This window comes from Wolffia australiana, chromosome 8 (assembly GCF_029677425.1).
Source record: "Wolffia australiana isolate 7733 chromosome 8, ASM2967742v1".
Lineage (NCBI taxonomy): Eukaryota > Viridiplantae > Streptophyta > Magnoliopsida > Alismatales > Araceae > Wolffia > Wolffia australiana.
The window spans coordinates 6,950,411-6,957,318 of record NC_135842.1 but is presented as its reverse complement, the minus strand read 5'-3'; the positions used below and the strand labels follow the sequence as shown (position 1 = coordinate 6,957,318).

The window sequence follows — 6,908 nt, the reverse complement described above, 5'->3', positions numbered from 1 at the left end:
CCGTCCCTGACTTCTATAAAGTTTTTTAAGGTTCGATATCCTCGGCGATGTAGGTAAGAATATAACTTTGGCATTTTGGCTGGATTTACTCGGATCATCATAAGATCACCTTTCTGGCATATCGGATCGTCACCTGTAAATGTCATTTTATAAAAAAAGATATCTATAAAAGGTCGACTTTTCATCTCCCTCTCACTCTCTCATTATTCAGCACTGCTTCAGCACCAAGGGTGACTTAGATGCAGGTAGGAGACAAAGTCAACTTAACATTGTCTAGTCAACATGAACCACCGAAGACCGGACTGGACTGAGCACTAACCGAGACCGACACCGGACCTAACTTCAAACCTTGGTTTAGCTTTTCGGTGAAACCTGACCGAGACCGGACCGTGTCCTTACCTAATTACGGATCAACGGCTGTCTTCCGTCCTTGCAGTAGCCTGCATGCGCATTCGTCCCGAGGCCAGGGCAGATGACTGAAGGAATTACTTTCGTGATATCCGTCGTTAGTCACTAGAATGATCCATCACCAAGATGATTGATCAGGGAAACAAGAGAGAGAGAGAGAGAGAGAGAGAGAGATAGAGAGAGAAAGAGCGAGAGAGAGAAAGAGATAGAGAGAGACAACAGAATAGGGTGTGAGAGGGAGAGAGAGAGAGAGCAGAATAGAGTGATAGAGAGAGAGAACAGAATAGAGTGAGAGAGAGAGGGATAGCATAAGATAGAGAATCTGGCGAGATTTAGATAAAACCTAATAAAGAACACAATAAAAAGGGGATATCAGCAGGAGGTTAAAGAAATTGCAGATGAAAGCTTTGGAATTCTCATACGGAGTGAAATCAAAATTCAAATATAATATGGTTGAATTTGAAATAAACAGTCTTAATGTCTCAAATATAATAAATTTAGCATTTAAAAAATGATAATTTCAGCATGTAATTGTAAAATTTTAGTATGTAATTGTGCTTCATTGACGTCGTCCTGATAACTCGTACTTTATCAAATTGTTCCTTTTATCACGGAGATATTAGTCACTCATCTTCTTCTACTTCTGAATTTACCTCTATTGGTTCACATTCTATCTTAATATGTCGACTCTTAACATCTCAGAGCCTGTTTGTTTAAATTTGACTTGCAACATATCTTTTTTTCAGTACTTGTTTAAAGTCCTCGTGTCAATATGAAGATAAAGTTGTCATATTTATTCTAATCTGTTATGTAGGTACAGTTATAAAGCCAATTCTACGCTCCTATTCTATCTAAGTTTTAGATCTATACCAACTTTGAAATTTATTTGTCTATTTTTTAGTAAATTTTTTAAAGTCACCATCTTAAAAAAATAATGATAGAGTTTTCACATTCATTCTAAAGTCATAAAATAAGTCCAACATTAAGTCAATTCGATGCTCTCAGGCTCTTTAACTAGAATAAACTAAATATAAACTTTACTTCACCCCACGAAGTTATAACCTACCAATTTATATCTTATATTCTACCATTTTCAACATCCAATCAGAAAATTACCTGATTTTTATTAATCATAACAGCCTTGTTGTTTATACATGAAATCCACCGAGTTTTTTCTTATGCCTATCATCCAATACTCGGCTGGCGTACATTTATTGAGCGACTCAAGAAATCCATAATTCTAATTTCTGTAGCTACAAAGATTGAGTCCCGGCTCAACAAAATGCTTTACTTATTTCTAAGTTTCATGTTATAGTTTATTTTATTCTGCTTCTTATCGTTGATACGGAGTGATTTAACATGTTTATTTTATTCTGGTGTACGGGTATTCCCCGTCAACTTGAGACCGTTTATATTTTACCCATTGAGTGGGTTAGTATGTAATTATCTAGAGTTATTTTCCCACGGTCAGAGTTGGATACGACTTCTCAAGTGTTCACACCACCTTAAATAGTTATTCCATTAATCAATTATTTTACCCAAAGTTTTTTGTTTAGTATGTGTGATGTAAGAAAGATACAGAATAATACCAGTCAACATGGGAAATCTATCAAGTAATTCGAAAATGAGATCTCATGAGCATCTTAAATCGGTATTGATAAGCTCAAAAAATACGTGTTTATATCTCGTTATTTAGGGGCTTTTTGGACTTTATTACTTGTAAATATCATTTTATAATCGATATTTTTAAAGGGTAATTTTATAAATATCATTAAGATTGCCTCATGTGGCATTGGTGACATTACCATTGTCACGACAACTTGTTCGGCTGAACTGACCTGTTGCAGCGCATCGAATGTGTGTTTTAAGTTTCATACAGAACCGTGTTTCCCAATATCTAAGTCGATCATGACTTAACATGACAACTCATACCTTATCAAAATTTTCCCAGTTTCATTGAAATATCACTCACTCATTTTCTTGTACTTCTGAATTTGCCTCTCTTGGTTCACATTATATCTTCGTATGTTCGCTCTTAATTTCTTAAAGCCTGTCTATTTAAATTAGATGGGCAACATATCTATTTTTTAATACTTTTTTTATAGTCTCCATCTCAACATAATGACAAAGCTCTCATATTCATTCTAAATTGTTATAGACGTGCAATTATAAACTCAATTCAACGCTCTCATGCTATCTAATTTAATTAAACTAACTTTTAGATTTATTTTAGCTTTTATGTTTAGTTATCTATGTTTCAGTATTTTTTAAAAATTCTACATTCCAATATAGTGATAAAGTTCTGATATTTATTCTAAATTCCTATATAAGTACAATTATAAAGTCAATCCAACGTTCTCACCTTATCTAATTAAAATAAACCAAAGTTTAGATTTGTTCCAACTAACTAAGTTTTTTCATATGAAGTAATATCATAAATTTTGTCAATCTCAATACCCATTCATCAAACTACCTGATTTTTATTTATCATGAAGGCTTTCTTGCTTATGCATGAAATCAACCGAGTTGTAACTTTTGATGTCTATCTTTGACATGGTCTACCGGTATTCCCCGTCAAATGGACACCGTTTATATTTTGCCCATTGAGTGAATTTATATGTTACGAGATAGAATTATTTTACCGTGGTCAGAGTTGGATACAACTTGTCAAGTATAAACACCACATTTTTTATAGTATGTATGATGTAAGAAAGTTAAAGATTTATATCAGTCAGTATAAGATATATATCTAGTAATTTCGAAAATGAGACCTCTTGAGCATCTGAAATCGATATGTTTGCCCATTTCCCAAGTGACATAGGTTGGCTGCGTTCTGAATCAGAGATGAATAAATCTTTGATTATATGATCAATTACTCTTTCTCTTGAACTATGGGTATTCAGTGGAATGGTCTTGTTTCATTTTTAAGACACGGAAGATTCTACCAATTCACTAGGAATACTGGGCAGTCCTTGATACAGAACTAGATCGGAGACATTGTGTGTGGGCACTGACCTCAGTCCTAAGGTAGATCAATAACATGCGCACTTCCCCTGACTTCTATAAAGTTTTTTAAGGTTCGATATCCTCGGCGATGTAGGTAAGAATATAACTTTGGCATTTTGGCTGGATTTACTCGGATCATCATAAGATCACCTTTCTGGCATATCGGATCGTCACCTGTAAATGTCATTTTATAAAAAAAGATATCTATAAAAGGTAGTCTTATGAATATATTTTTAAGATTGCCGGCGGTGGCATTGATGACAATGCCATCGCCACAACAACGCGTTTGGCCGAACTGACCTATTGCGGTGTACTAGCCAAGGCGAGTTTGACTTTTCATCAATGGCGAAACCTATGGTCGAGCGTGTGTTTTAGGGAGAATCTAGAATAATAAAGAAACATGCATCTTCAGGGCCAGATTGACTAATGGATGCCCTCTGCATGGTGTCACCCAACACAAAAATAACAACGAAATGGGAATATACTGGAGAGGCCCGAGGGCCTCGGCCCCAACAGTTTTACGAGTTTCCAGGAGAGAATGGCTTGGGGCAAGGAGTGTCGTCTAAGAACGCCAACAATTCATCGAGATCCGTAAGCCCTCCTTCCGAGTGAATATTCACACTCTGAGAATTGCTATCTTCTGGTCCTGCATATAAAAAAAATACAAAAGATGATGAGAAGTATAGTGGTGCCCATGACGATGAAAATGATGATAAGAGAAAGAAGATTAAGAGGGCCATATACACACCGGTCAAAGAAGGGACCGAGACGTCATGGACCCAACTCTGAGGAATGATGTCGTCCAAGTCTGCACTTGCACAAAAAAGGAGAAGACGAGTGTAAGGTGAGGAGGAAAAAGAAGAAGAGCAAGGGGGTGATTAAAACACCTTCTTCCATTAGCGCCGCCTCGAGCGACTTCCAATCAATAGAATCGTCTTTCATCTCTATGTCTGGCAAAATAAAAAACAAGACGATTGGGTATAACGATGCCCATTGCGATGCAAATGACGATGAAACGGAAAGAATCAACGCTAAGAGAGCGAGTGAGTGATGTGCGCACCCGTCACTAGTGCAGTTGGGATGCTTTCGAGGCCATTTATCTGGGCGCAGGGTCCGCAGGCCGCTTCCTCAAGGGGCGGCGCAGGTGTCAAGTCAACCGTCTCATGGACTCGAGTGGTTTCAATGGTCGGCGCAGGGATTTGGACAGAAGGGAGCTCCATCGAGCCCATCTCTCTGTTGGGGGGCATCTGAGAAGGAGTCTCGCTGTCGCCATTCAAGGCGTTGCTCGGGCCTGGTTCAGGGCACGCGCCCGAGGCGAGCGTTGGGGCCACTAGTTCTGGAGAGTAGCTCAAAGGTGGCCGGGCCACTGCAGACCTCACAGTGTCCGGGTCCCGCATCAGAAAGTCCATGATCTGAGGGGACAATATCTGCCGATAGACCTCTAAAGTGTCCGGGTCGTTCCGGAATACGTTGCATGAGACAAAGGAACCATCCTCGCGATATAGAGGCACCTCGAGCTTGCGCCTCACCTTGCGTTAGAAAAATCAAAAGTCTTACACCACTCTAAAACTAAAACCCCACGCTCAGAATCAGATAGAGATATCTAGAAAGGCGAGATTGAGAGATACATAAAGAAAACAAGAAACCGAGAGAAAGAGGGGAAAAAGAGATCGAGAGAGAGAGAGAAAGACGGCGACCGCGAGATTAAGTCAACCGAGATAGAAAGAGAAAACGAAAAGACAGAAAGAGAGATATCCTGCGAGAGAGAGCAAGCGAGACCCAGATAGCAAAAAACATCTACGGAGGGTTAGAGAGTGCGAGAAAGAGAAAGAGAGAGATTGACGGAGAGGTAAGAAAGGGAGACCGAGAGAGAGAAAGAAATTGACCGATAGAAAGAATAACAGAGAGTGAGGGTGAAAGACAGACCGCGAGAGAGAAAAAGAGAGAAACATTGACCGCGAGAGGGATAAAAGACACCGAGAGAGAAAGGAGAGACCGGAAGAAGAGTAAGTCAACCGAGATAAAAAGGGAAAACGAAAAGAGAGAGAGAGAGAGATATTCTGAGAGAGAGCAATCGAGACCCAGATAGCAAAAAAGATATACGGAGGGTTAGAGAGTGCGAGAGAGAGAAAGAGAGAGATTGACGGAGAGGGGAGAAGGGAGACCGAGAGACAGAAAGAAATAGACCGATAGAAAGAATGAAAGAGAGTGAGGATGAAAGACAGACCGCGAGAGAGAAAAGGAGAGAAATATTGACCGCGACAGGGATAAAAAGACGCCGAGAGATAAAGGAGAGACAGGAAGAAGAGTAAGTCAACCGAGATAAAAACAGAAAACGAAAAGAGAGAAAGAGAGATATCCTGAGAGAGAGAGCAAGCGAGGCCCAGATAGCATAAAGGATACACGGAGGGTTAGAGAGTGCGAGAGAGAGAAAGAGAGAGATTAACGGAGAGGGGGAGAAAGGGAGACCGAGAGGGAAAGAAATAGACCGATAGAAAGAATAACAGATAGTGAGGGTGAAAGACAGAACGCGAGAGAGAAAAAGAGAGAAACATTGACCGCGAGAGGGATAAAAAGAGACCCAGAGAGAAAGGAGAGACCGGAGGAGAGGGAGAGCGAGGCCGGGAGAGTAAGAAAAGAGAAAGATTGACGGAGAGAAAGGGAGAAAGAGAGAAAGAGAATCTGAGAAAGACCAAAAAGCGAGCGAGAGGGGGCGACACAGACAGAAAAAAAAAAAAAGAGAAAAAAAACAGAGAGAGAGAGAGAGAGAGAGAGAGAGAGAGAAAGAGAGAGAGAGAGAGGAAGAGAGAGAGAGAGAGAGAGAGAGAGAGAGAGAGAGAGAGAGAGAGAGAGAGAGAGAGAGAGAGAGAGAGAGAGAGAGAGAAAGAGAGGGAGAGAGAGATAGAGAGAGAGAGAGAGAGAGAAAGAGAGAGAGAGAGAGTGGAGAGAGAGAGAGAGAGATAGAGAGTGAGAGAGAAAGAGAGAGAGACAGAGAGAGAGAGAGAGGGAGAGAGAGAGACACCGTGACATAGACGGAGAGAAAGAAACAGAGAGGAGAGTCCGAGAAAGAAACAGAGACCAAAAAGAAGAAACAAAGAAGAAGCGAAGTGAATGGAGCAACACAGGCGGAAACAAGGAAACAGAGAAAAACCGAAGAGAGTGAGAAACACACACACGCACACCATGACAAAGAGATATATATATATATAGAGAGAAAGGCCATGATAGAGAGAAAGAGATCTCGAGAGTGAGAGACGGAGAGGGTGAATAAGTGAGTGAATGATAGAAGCCAGGATGATTCTCGAGATGTGACGTAGACGAACTAAAAAATGCGGCCATGGATTGAAGGAGAAGAAGCAGATGCGGCCATGGATTGCAGAAATCGAATGAGACTCGCGCAGATTAAAATGAACAAGAAAATGGAGCGAAAGAGGGAAAATCTTCTACCGTTGCACGGCAAAGCGTTGCGGAAAATCTAAAAGACAAAACAAAAT

At 40.2% G+C, this 6,908-nt stretch overlaps 1 long non-coding RNA gene across 1 annotated transcript; it reads right to left on the bottom strand.

The window, feature by feature from the left end:
- Nucleotides 1–3,505: 3,505 nt before the first annotated feature.
- Nucleotides 3,506–4,354, bottom strand: LOC144706877 (uncharacterized). Its single transcript, XR_013582337.1, has 3 exons — nt 4,302–4,354; nt 4,163–4,222; nt 3,506–4,060 (listed from the first exon to the last, which is right to left on the bottom strand). It is a non-coding gene; the product is annotated as an uncharacterized LOC144706877 (long non-coding RNA).
- Between the last annotated feature and the right edge of the window lie 2,554 nt (nt 4,355–6,908).